The sequence below is a fragment of the Phoca vitulina genome, unplaced genomic scaffold (genome assembly GCF_004348235.1).
Source record: "Phoca vitulina isolate PV1807 unplaced genomic scaffold, GSC_HSeal_1.0 scaffold12, whole genome shotgun sequence".
In the NCBI taxonomy this organism is placed as follows: domain Eukaryota; kingdom Metazoa; phylum Chordata; class Mammalia; order Carnivora; family Phocidae; genus Phoca; species Phoca vitulina.
Window position 1 is genome coordinate 32,655,380 of NW_022589715.1, and position 12,088 is coordinate 32,667,467.

Here is a 12,088-nt window from a genome sequence, read left to right on the forward strand (position 1 = left end):
GCTTGGATTGTTCAGCCACTGTGTATATAATTTGTGACCTTGTTCCTGAACTCAGAGAGCTTACAATTCCAATTTGCAAGGTGTTCCTGTACATCATGTAGACAAAAAGGAAAGGAAGAACCAGCAGATATTTTGTATACCATCTGAATCAGAACTACCTTGCCTTCACAGTCACAGTCAGGGTGAAGTAGGTTTAAAATCCTTGGGCCTCTTGGAACTTAAATAAGAATTCTTTGACACTGTGTGTCTTCTCCTATTTGGTAAAAAACAAAACGAAACAAAACAACCCCCCCCCCATGGCGTAATTGGCATGACAAGGAAACTCTGTGTGTGTGTGTGTGTGTGTGTGTGTGTGTGTGTGAAAGAATGTCCGATCCACTTTGCTCATTCTACTGAACTCACTATGATTAAAGGCTTTTAAAAAAGTTTTTATTTAGGGCGCCTGGGTGGCTCAGTTGTTAAGTGTCTGCCTTCAGCTCAGGTCATGATCCCAGGGTCCTGGGATCGAGCCCCACATCGGGCTCCCTGCTCTGCAGGAAGCCTGCTTCTTCCTCTCCCACTCCCCCTGCTTGTGTTCCTGCTCTCGCTATGTCTCTCTCTGTCAAACAAATAAAATCTTAAAAAAAAAAAGTTTTTATTTAAATTGCAGTTAACGCACAGTGTTCTATTAGTTTCAGGTGTACAATATAGTGACTCAGCAATTCCATACATTAGCCAGTGCTCATCACAATAAAGGTTTTGTTGTTGTTTTTTTAATAAACATAAAAAGAAGGGCCTTGGCCCTTATGAGGTGAAGACCACAGGAACTCTTTAGAACAACACCTCTGAAATTTCTGCTCTAACTTCTATTCCCACTAACTCTTTCTTCAACTTTCCTCTTTTCAATGTTCTCTGCCAACTGGAATCATAAATCAAAGTTTATGATCATCTCCAGATATACTGGCCACAGACCTCATGAAATCAAAATCACTTTATGCTTCTGCTGTCTTCTGGAGTCCACCAGAACTATAACACTCACCTCCTCCATCTGGTTACTTAAGAGTTCTTAAGGACAACCATTCTCATGTCCCCAACCACAGTTGCTTATTGTTCCAAACTATGCCTCCAAGTCTTTTGTCCCTTTCTAAGAACACTTATTCATCTAACAAGCACATGTTTGTGGCTAACATGGGGCAACTGGGGCCTACAAAGATGTTGAAGGTACATAGTTCCTACTTTTATAAAGCTTGTGGTTGAGAAGAGGGCTAACTACACAGCTCTAAAACAAGGTGGAAATGGGGCAAGCACCGTAAGAGAGAGACAAATGAAGCACCATGTTTGCTTAGAGGAAGCTTCTGGTGAGGGACCTCAGGATAGCAGCACTGTAAGAAGACTTTAAGGGGCAGGTAGAATTGTACCAGATCAGGGACGAGCAAGCAGATGTGAGTTTACTTCTTCATTTTATACTTTTTTCTCTTCTTAGTACATTATGCAGTCCTTCTCATTTTTATTTATGTTCTTCAAATGAGGCTTTCCTAATAAAAAATCTTTTTTAATCTCATAAACCTCTCTTTTTAATTTTCTTCCATTAATATTACTTTGAATTTTTAATAAGTTTGCTTTTAATTGGGTATTTAATCAACTTTACAATGAAAGTTAAATAGGAATATCTAAGTAACGAAAGCAACATGAACTTTCTTTAAAAAATCTCAAATCTCCATGTTTTCATAAACCCTGAAGACTTTTCCCATTCTATTGCTTGCATAAAAATAATTGTGCAAATTGTTAGAAACCAATATTTATCATTCTGAATTAAACATTTTTTTCTCATCTGCTATTGCTTTCTGTAGTCCTCAACCCATTGTTTACGTTTCTCATATTTATCATTCCTACCAGCAATATAATGTTTTATTGTATCAATGTATCACATTTGCCTTGCTGTGTTCTTATTTCCCTATAGATATGTGTTGGATGGCGAGACCGTTTCTAGTTTGTAGATGTACTAATGAGTATCTCCACACACATCCATGCATATGCCTTTTCTTTCCTTTGAATTACCTCCTCAGTCTGTGATACATTTTCTAGAGTGAAACAAGGTAATATATAATGTATGGCTAAGGGTGTGGGTGCTGGCAGCCCGACTGTGCTTTGTGCTTGAATCCTGGCTCTGCCACTCGCCTTCTGCGAGAACTTGAGCAAATTACTTAACCTCTCTGAGACATAGTTTCTTCATCTAAAAAATAGGAATAAAGTCGTACTCATCTCACATGATTAATGGGAGAATTATATGAGATAAAGATACATGTAAACCGTTAGGACTATGCTTCACCCATCATAAATGTTCAATAATGGTAGGGATTTTTTTTTTTTTAAGATTTTATTTTTAAGTAATCTCTACACCCAATGTGGAGCTTGAACCCACAACCCCGAGATCAAGAGTCGCACGCTCTACTGACGAGCCAGCCAGGCGCCCCTAAATAATGGTAGTTATTAATTATATACATTTCTTGGCATACTGTTTGTTGCATTCTAAAATTCAGCAAATGCTGATTTCCTTGTTTTCATCTACCCAAATTACTATAATTTGGACAAAGTATTTGATCATCTCTATTAATCATGGAATTACAAACTCAGGGTTGTGAATTTTAAAGATTTAGTCTCTGATTCACGTCAGATATGTTTAAGATGCTTTCCAGATAAAGAACATTAGCTTACAGAATCATCAGATGCTTCCAAATTTTCATCTTTGTGTATTGTTGTTCTTATTTTTTTGCTACAAGGATCCTACCTTACATTTATTATGTTTGTATTTTTCTATGGTAATAGACGGAGCCCTTGGTTTCAAGTAAAACACCTCAACCGTTTACAAGAAGGAAAGGTAGGGTACAGCCGGATGCTTGTTTCCTCCCTCTGTCTCTGGCATCTGCTCTTCTCTGTGCATGAGTTTCATTTTTCAACCTGGCTACCCCCTCCCCCCCAGGAGGAAACCTGGCCCCTGAGAGCTCCCAGGCTTCCTTTGACAGTGACTGCGTGTCATTATCAATTCCACATTCCCAGGAAAGGAGTCTTATTGGCCTGGCTTGGGTCAGTTGCTCACTCCTAAGGCCATCAACTGTGGCCAGGGAGTTTGGCCATGTAACTGGTGGTCCCAGTCAGAGTCATTTATCTGGAGGGGAAGGAAAAGCATTAACCCCAAGGGAGGGTGCTAAACAGAAGGGCTCTGGCCAGACCAAATGACAGATTCCATCAACTCAAGTTATTAGAGGGGCTTGATATGTTTCACATATGTTTACTGTTTTTGTGTGAACCTCTTCCTCTTATGTGAAATGTTCATGTCTTTGACCATTTGTCATCAGAACATATTTTTCCCTTACATATTTATATCATTATGGGGCACCTGGGTGGCTCAGTCAGTTAAGTGTCCAACTCTTGATTTTGGCTCAGGTCGTGATCTCAGGGTTGTGAGATCAAGCCCCACGTTGGGCTCCGTGCTGGGCATGGAGCCTGCTTAAGATTCTCTCTCTCGGGCGCCTGGGTGGCTCAGTTGGTTAAGCAACTGCCTTCGGCTCAGGTCATGATCCTGGAGTCCCGGGATCGAGTCCCGCATCGGGCTCCCTGCTCAGCAGGGAGTCTGCTTCTCCCTCTCTCGCTCCCCCCTCTTGTGCTCTCTCTCTGTCTCAAATAAATAAATAAAATCTTTAAAAAAAAAAAAAAAAAAAAAGGATTCTCTCTCTCTCCCTCTGCCCCTCCCCCCTCTCTAAAACAAACAAACAAATTTATGTCTTTCCCTAATGGTTTTGGGAATACAACTGTGCAAATACTAAAAAAATTTAGAAAGGCATCAAGATTACTGAAGAACTACTATGTTTAAGAAGTTGTTCTCAGTGCTATGAAAAGTTCAGAGAGCTGCATTACTGTAAAGAATTTAGTTTCTAATGGGATTGAATATACAAATAAAAAATGAAATAAAAAAGGCTGTACACAAGTCGTTCCTCAATTACAGAGACCATGTTCTTAAGAACTCTGAGGCAGAAGGCCTATGGTTCAAGAACTTAAATCCCTACGACAGAAATCACATTAGGGGAAATGATACTTGGAATAAACCTCTGAAAGCCATTAGAATTATGTTCTCATGTACTAAAATAAATATGACTTTTATACATCTTAACTTTACCATTTCATACTCACTAGCAAGATACCTTTCAGGACCTTTTTCCTGTAGTTTCTTTAAGATATTTACAAATCATTTTGTAGGCTTGTTAAAAAATATACATAGCGAGAAGAATTCTTTCAGGGGTTGGTCCTCCTCTGAATGTTCAAGGTCTTATTTTATGACTTGGTGGTTTCTATCAGACACACTAATATCCGGTCTCCATTCCTTACACACCAAGGGCTTCCTAACAAGTATCCATGACTTTGCCTGAGGGCTTCTCCCAGTAGCAGAAGCAGACTTGGTCAGGGACAGGCTAGAAGTGCTGCAGATGTAATACCTCCAAGAGCAAAAGAGAGTTGGTAGAAAAACGCACCAGTTCTCACCTCTTAGGTGGCAGGACTAAGGTGGGGGCCATACAGTGTCCCAGAGGTCTCCAGAGGGATTGGGTCCTAGTTGACTATAGCAGTAATGTGTTCATTAACACTTTGTATGACATCTAAACAAACAGCTTGCCTTAAAATCCTTGATTCAGGTTCTGCTTTTGGGGGGGAACTAAACCCAGGAGGAAGTTTGACTCCCAGCTCCTGGTCTCTGCCTCCTAAAATATCTGGGTTCTCAAGAAATGTTGGAGGCTTGAGAAAAACCCTTGAGAACTGATCCCCCAGCAATACCCAGAGTTTTGCAGTCCTGGATCTTCCCATTTTAACTTCATGCCAGGTACATGCATTTTTCCCCTATTCTCCCCACTGAAACCACAGGAAGTGCTTTCAAAGCCCTGGATTATTACTGCTTGTTTTCCTTGGTCCTGCCCAATCTTTCATTTCAAAAATCTTTTTTTTTTTTTAAAGATTTTTTATTTATTTATTTGACACAGAGAGACAGAGAGAGAGCACAAGCAGGGGGAGCAGCAGAGGGAGAGAGAGAAGCAGGCTCTCCGCTGAGCCGGTAGCCCGACGCGGGGCTCGATCCCAGGACCTCAAGATCATGACCTGAGCCGAAGGCAGACACCTAACCGACTGAGTCACCCAGGCGCCCCTCATTTCAAAAATCTTTGTCTCTGCTTTAGTTCCTCTCTACTTTCAACTTCCATTTCTCTTTTCCTAGCTATCCATGAAAGGAGTGATCTGCAATTTACATATTCCAGGACTGAAAGTCTACAGTTGATGATAAAATATACATCTGTATGTATTAAATAAGAATTATGTCTAAGAGAATGTCATGGTTAGGGAGTTTAAAATGATGTATCAAAAAGGAAGTAGAAATACAACCTGCTCAATTAGAGAAGGCTTCACAGAGAAGTTTGGGACCCCCGATCTAGTCTTATCACCCATTTTTACAGATGGGGAAACTGAGATCTATAAGGTTAAATTACTGACTCAGAGTCCTACAGCTTATAGTTGGTGACCAACCCCCACTTCTCACCCCTCAATCCCTTCTGTGCTCCACCCCATGCTGCCCACTCACCATTTATCCAGCGGCACCCTTGCCTCTGCCTTTGTCTTTTGTTGGCCTTGAAGTTTGCCATGAGGACAAAGCCTGGAAAAGGATGAGAACAAATAGCACATTCTCCTAAGCACTCTCCACAGTGCACAATATCAGTTGTCCTGAGAGGGTTTTGATATGGGCTGAAAATATTGTTTTGTCTTAAATCTTGGAAAAAATTCTAGTTGCATGGAATTTTTTTCTCCAGAATTAATCATGGGTAGCATACTCTTTATCCTTGTTCTTTGACGATGCAGAAAACAAAATAGCCATTGAAGGCGCTCTTTGTTTACACCCAGGGACTAATGACGTTGTGCACTCCTCCCACCAAGCAGCCCTCGAGTACTGGTCTCTCTGAAGAGCGCTGAGTGCCCAGGGTGCTGACTAAGCCCATCCCAACCCCAACTTTTGCCAAGGAGACAATTCTCTGACTGTTCTTGAGCTTGGTCGTATCAAATATTCTCAACAAGTTCTTCCAATTTCTGTTTTTAAAATAAAAATCAAAAGACCAGCACATTCCTTTTATGTTTGTGCAAATGAAGCAGAGGCAAGAAGCTGGTGAAACTCTAGCTAAAGCCTTTTGATATGTAACTTGAGTGATGGCCTACTGAAGTCCTGAAGTATAAATTATTTTTATATTTATATACTATATTTATTATATAGTATAAATATATTTACCTTGTTTCAGATTTCAAGATTGTATTTTTGGTACTTCTATAGACTGTGGAATCAATATTCTAAGAATGAGTCTTACCTCCAGTAACAGTGACTCAGGCATAATTGGGGATCCATTAAAATACAACCTTCTCTTCCCACACCAGGCTTTGGTTTAGAGGGGGCATCATTAGCAGAGTTAGTGTTCACTAGAGACAGTGCTAATCACCATGAAGTCATTTCAGGCAACCCAACGTCAGCTGAGGGCTGCACTGACATGAATATCATGCACACTCTATGGCTCTCATTTTCTGCATTGATTCATGTTTGACTTGGATCTAATCAGGCATGTCTCATAACAGAAAACACTCCTTTTCTGCAAAGATGTTTAGGACCTGGACTGTTAACTGCTGCAAGGCATAGATGTAGGATATCCATGTAAGGTCCTCAGCCTGCCTCAGAATGTGTGTTAGATGTAGTATGTATGGCCCCAACTAGAAAATGAACACAATCTCTATTCCATTCCTCCCTCCTAAGATCACCTCTCCCCCGCCCCCCACCAGGGGTCCCTGCTTCTCCTGCAAGGGAATCACTGTTGAAAAAAATTAGAGCCTCTAGAAAATCAAGAGTACCTCAGGGAAAAGACAGAAGAAATTCTAGGCAGCAGGAACAGCCTGGGGGAGCTGTTTCCAGGAACAAACATCCAGCCATTGGGCCTTGTTTTTGGTAAGCACCCCCTTGAAAGCAAACATAACAAGTATTTTAAAAGAGAGGGGAAAAAACCCCAAAAACTTCTAGGAAAGCACTGTGATCATCTGTCATTCTCATCTTAAGATGAGAGCCCTTAGAATTTCCTCTTGATCTCCATATCTCTCTTTAATTCTCTTATCTTTAATGACTAAAGTAAAATTTGGTCCTTTAACAAGTAATCAGATTTGCCCGACTCTCCATTTGACCTGAGAACAGCTTTCAGCAAAGCTTGTTAGAAAGTGAGCAAAAGTGTGGCTTGTTTTGGAGCCTCTGAAGGACGATACAGCTGCCGCCGTGAGACAAGCCGGCTTTATTTGTGCTGAACCACAGCAGTGTCTCCCGCTCTGCCTTGCTCTCTGCTTAGCACTTCATCTTTATCTAATCTTTAACAAAGCAGAGTCTGTCAGGGAGTCTGCGGTGAGCATAGGGAATCAGCCTCTCCTTCTGGAATGTGGCAGCGGTGAACAGTGCCTAAATATTTATTTCAAATATAATCTATCCTGTAGTCCTCCACATCCAAAGATCTTTCCAGTTTAAATCTGTGGCCCTATAATTCAGAGGGCTTTTGCAACGAGAGGCCCTACGAATGGACGGGAGCATCACAGCCACCGCCAAGCCAGCAGGAACCGCACAGCTGGCCCTCCCAGGGACAGCACAGAGGAGGAGGAGGACCCTGCTTTGAGCAGGCTCGCTGCATAAGATTGTGCATATTGCTGGGAGGTCTGTTGTGGTAGGGATGGCTGTGAATGGAGGTGTGGCAGACAGAATGGACTAGGCTGTCTACAGTAACAAACAGCCCCAAAGTCTCAGTGGCTCAGCATACCAAAAGTTGATTGTTTGCTCACGCTCAATGTCCAGCACGCGGAGGCAGGGGGATCCAAGCTGAGCAATTCCATCTCAACACATGTTTTTATAATTTCCTCAGCAGAGAGAAGAAAATACAGTGCCTCATGCACTGGTTCTTAAAGCCTCTGATTGCAAGTGACACATGTCATTTCTGTTTCTACTTCATTGAGTAAAGTAAGTCATATGTCCACGTCTAATTATAAAAAAGGAAAGGAAGTGCACTCTTACCACATATCCTGAAGAAGAGAATGGGAATATTTGAAATAACCCTAATGACTACTGCGGGGAGTCCAGTTGGAAGGACTCCAGTGCTACCTTTATATTCTAGGAGCTCTTAACTAGATCAGGAAGAACTATTTCCATATTCGTATGTCTGATATTCATATGTCTCTTACAACTCAAGTGTCTTATTTCCAGAGGTACGTCTTAATAGGCAATTATCTAGAGAGAAAAGCAGGAAGTCCTAATTCTTCCAAGCAGGTTCACTATATTTTCGTGTTTAAAATAAAGAATTCCAGGGGCACCTTGGTGGCTCAGTCGTTAAGCATCTCCCTTCAGCTCAGGTCGTGATCCCAGGGTCCTGGGATCGGGCCCTGCATCAGGCTCCCTGCTCGGCTGGAAGCCTGCTTCTCCCTCTCCCACTCCCCCTGCTTGTGTTCCCTCTCTCGCTGTCTCTCTTGCTGTCAAATAAATAAATAAAATCTTTAAAAAAATAAAAAATAAAATAAAATAAAGAATTCCATAAAATACAGATATCATTATTGAGACCTAGCTTAAGGGAGTGACTAATTCCCCAAGGCTTCAGAAATAAAACATGCCTCCAGGTAGTGGACACTAATTGTCTGAAGAACCTACTCTTTCTGAGTATTGTCCTTCCTTTCTACACTTGAGTCACATAGTGGAAGTGGTGGGAATCTGACAACCATCATGTTCAATACGAACCTCTAAGACGGAGCATATTGGATGAGAGTGGACTTCTGACCAAAGCTGGGCCAGAGTTTCTTCTCTAGCAATTTAGAGTTTGGACTAAGAGAAACTCTGAGGAAACAGGATTTTGACTAATTGGTTTCAGTTGTCTGTTGACTAGAGATGTACCTGACACTATTAGCGCTCACTAACTATCCATAGGCTCCTCTCCGTTTTCCGGTTTCCTGAACAGTTAGAATGGAGCCATGTGACAAAGTTCTGGCCATTGGAAGACGGACAGAAATGACAAGCCATATTTAGGGTTGGCTGTTGAAAATACCCCTCATATCCCTCCACTTTCTTTTCCCCACCACAGTGCCCTTGGAGGTCACATGATTAGATGGCATAGCTATAAGATGGAGAGGTGCTATCCATTGCATAGAAAATTGTGACATGAGTAAGGAAAAAAAATATGGATTAGGATGTATTTTTTGCTTCAACATATCCTAGACTACACTGACTAACATAGAACCAACAGAGGAGTGGCTTTGTTCTGCCGAGTATCTAAGAAAAGCTGATCTGCAAAGAGGGAGAAAAATGATGTACATGTGCAGAGGTAGGCAGAATTGAGAGAAAGAGTCCCTGGGTCCTAATTCCTGGTTCTAATCCCTTCTTTTTTTTTTTTTTTAAAGATTTTATTTATTTTTGACAGAGAGAGAGTGTACAAGCAGGGGAAGCAGCAGGCAGAGGGAGAGGAAGAAGCAGGCCTCCCGCTGAGCAGGGAGCCTGATGTGGGGCTCGATCCCAGGACCCCGGGATCATGACCTGAGCCGAAGGCAGACGCTTAATGTCTGAGCCACCCAGGCACCCTGGTTCTAATCCCTTCTTAAGGGTAAGTCACATTTCTGTCCTTGGCTTCTTGTATCCTTATTATAGTAAATGTCCTGTTTTTTATTAAGCTTGTTCCAGAGTTTCTTTCTTTTGCAACCAAAAAGTTATAACCTTATAACCTTTATAACTTTTAATACCTCTCATATCTCAGTGCTCAGCATGAGATTACTCATTACTCAGCATGAAAACAACTAACAAATTAATAGGTATGATGCTGACTTAGATTTTTAATTCTTTCATGCAGGAATGCCAAGAACTACAGCAAAATCTTGTCCAGATGTAATTCCATAGTACACTCAGTGCTTCTAACACAATTCCAGAATTACAGATCTTGTTTACTTATCCAAAACTAAAATAAAGGTGGATAATCTTTTCAGTTTTATTGGTTACAAATGACCAGCTGACAAGTTACTCAACTTCTGCAATTGTAGTAAAATTCTAGAGCTATCAAGAAAAGGTGGCTTGTTCAAGAACAGCTAAGGAATTGATTTACTCTTCAGAACCTGTGCCAACTTCCTTTCTGCAGGTGAGCTAAATAGTGGATACCTTTTACAGAAGGAAAGCCATCATCCTATGAAGAAAAACTCTTTCTCTGCCATGAACAAGCTGAACGCAATCATAGAAACTGCAGACAAAAGAGCTTTTGATGACAGATATTGTTGATGCCTGGTGCCTTCAAAGACATTCCAGGAAAGGTGAAGGAATAATTGTGACTAACAATAACTCATGCTTCTCCCAGGATGTTACTCATTGGACCAATGGATCACTTGAGAAATATGTCAGTGAGTCAGTTCATACTCAATTTGGCAAAAAGATTCCAGGTCCCTAAGCTCTTTGCATTGAATGGAGTAAATGCCAAATGGATACATTCTCTGGGACAAGTAAAGGCCGGAGAACTTTGATAGTAAAAAGCAGTTTGCTCCTTTAGTATCCCCATCCACCACCCCAAGCCATATAGCTGAGCAAAATGAAATTATCAAGGCCAATGAAGAAAATCTTGAGTACACACCCCTCAAAAAGATAAAGGACCCAGGGTAAGGAGAAAGGTGGAAACACCAGTAGAAAGTCTAATTCACCAAACATTTAAAACAACATGAACGTATAAGTATTCCAACCTATATATGAGGATATATCAAAGGCCAGTTAAAATAATAATGGTTACAAACAAAAAGGAGGTTGGACCAGACGGTCTAAGGTCTTTTATTTGAAATTCCATGATGAAAGGACTATGTGAAATTTTGTAGGTCAAGGGCCAAATGTGGCCACTGATTAAATTCATCCTATGATAATGGCATTGACATTCATTATATTTTTTTTTTTACTGTGTCATGCATTCATAAGAGTTTATTAAAATATACAGTTTAAAGGAGAATGAAACTCAATACTCATGTACTTACTGCCCGGCCTAGTCTAAGAATAAAATATTAACAATACTTCATAGGCCCCCTGAGCCTACCACAGTTGCATCTTCCTCCACTTACTCCTCCTCAGTGGCAACCCAGAGGTTACTACCAGTTCACACTCTTATGTTAATCATTCCCAGCTTTCTTTATGGTTTTACCACCTATGACTCTATGCCCCATACAACATATTGTTTAGTTTTGAAAATTTGGTAGTTGCATAAAGAAGATCAGAGTTACACTATTAATTGAAAACTCAGGGATGAATGCAACATTATCCCTTAGTGTCAGCTCCCCTGAGAGTTTACAAGAGCCCTTTCTGGGGTAGTCCGTGAGCAGGTTGGAAGCTAGTCCTAGCAGACACAAGGCTCTGCACCGTCAGAGCATGTGGCAAGGCTGCCAGGTGAGCCTGATGCTGATGTCGGGCAGAACTATGTCAGAGGGTATGGGATGCTCTCTATTTTCTACCTTACCTCCAGCTCTCAGATACAGGGTTAAGCAGAAAGTTTGGTGAGATGAAATGAGTATCCTTAGGTGATCCAGGCAGCAAGGCATGGAAAAGAGAGCAGGAATTTTATCAACAGATGGTCATAACACAGATTAGAATCTAAGCAAGGTTCATTCAAGCATTCTATCTTGAGGTTGGAGAAGAGGGTAAAACAACAGTGGAAACTTGGCTATAGCAGCCACCAACATATCTGTCTCTCGAGTCTCATGTTTCTCTCTGGGATAGTTGTCCTCTATATCGATTGATAGCTGTCCTGGAATCTCCCTTCACTCTCTTCATGAGAATTCCCCTTGCCTCACTCCTGAGTTGGATCACCTGTTTCTTACATCCTGACTGGAACGCATAATTTGTGGGGCCCAGTGAAAAGTGAAAATGCAGAGTCCCTTATTAAAAAATTAAGAATTTCAAGATGGTGACAACAGAGCATCCAACAAGTACGGGACCCTTCTATGTCTGGGGCCTGTGCAACAGCATGGGTTGATGTCAGCAATACCAGCCCTGCCTATATGCTATGTTTTC

At 41.3% G+C, this 12,088-nt stretch overlaps 1 protein-coding gene across 2 annotated transcripts in view; it reads right to left on the bottom strand.

Annotated features, from left to right (window-relative positions):
- EHBP1 (EH domain binding protein 1) overlaps positions 1-6,978 on the bottom strand; it is a 420,362-nt gene extending 413,384 nt beyond the window's left edge. Inside the window, exons 1-2 of one of the 2 annotated variants that reach the window (XM_032410868.1) lie at positions 6,901-6,978; positions 5,597-5,668 (exon numbers count right to left, since the gene is read on the bottom strand). The gene's annotated coding sequence lies outside the window, so the exon portion shown is untranslated. Of the gene's footprint in view, positions 1-5,596; positions 5,671-6,900 lie in introns of those variants that run through there. The other variant, XM_032410870.1, reaches the window with a different exon arrangement.
- Between the last annotated feature and the right edge of the window lie 5,110 nt (positions 6,979-12,088).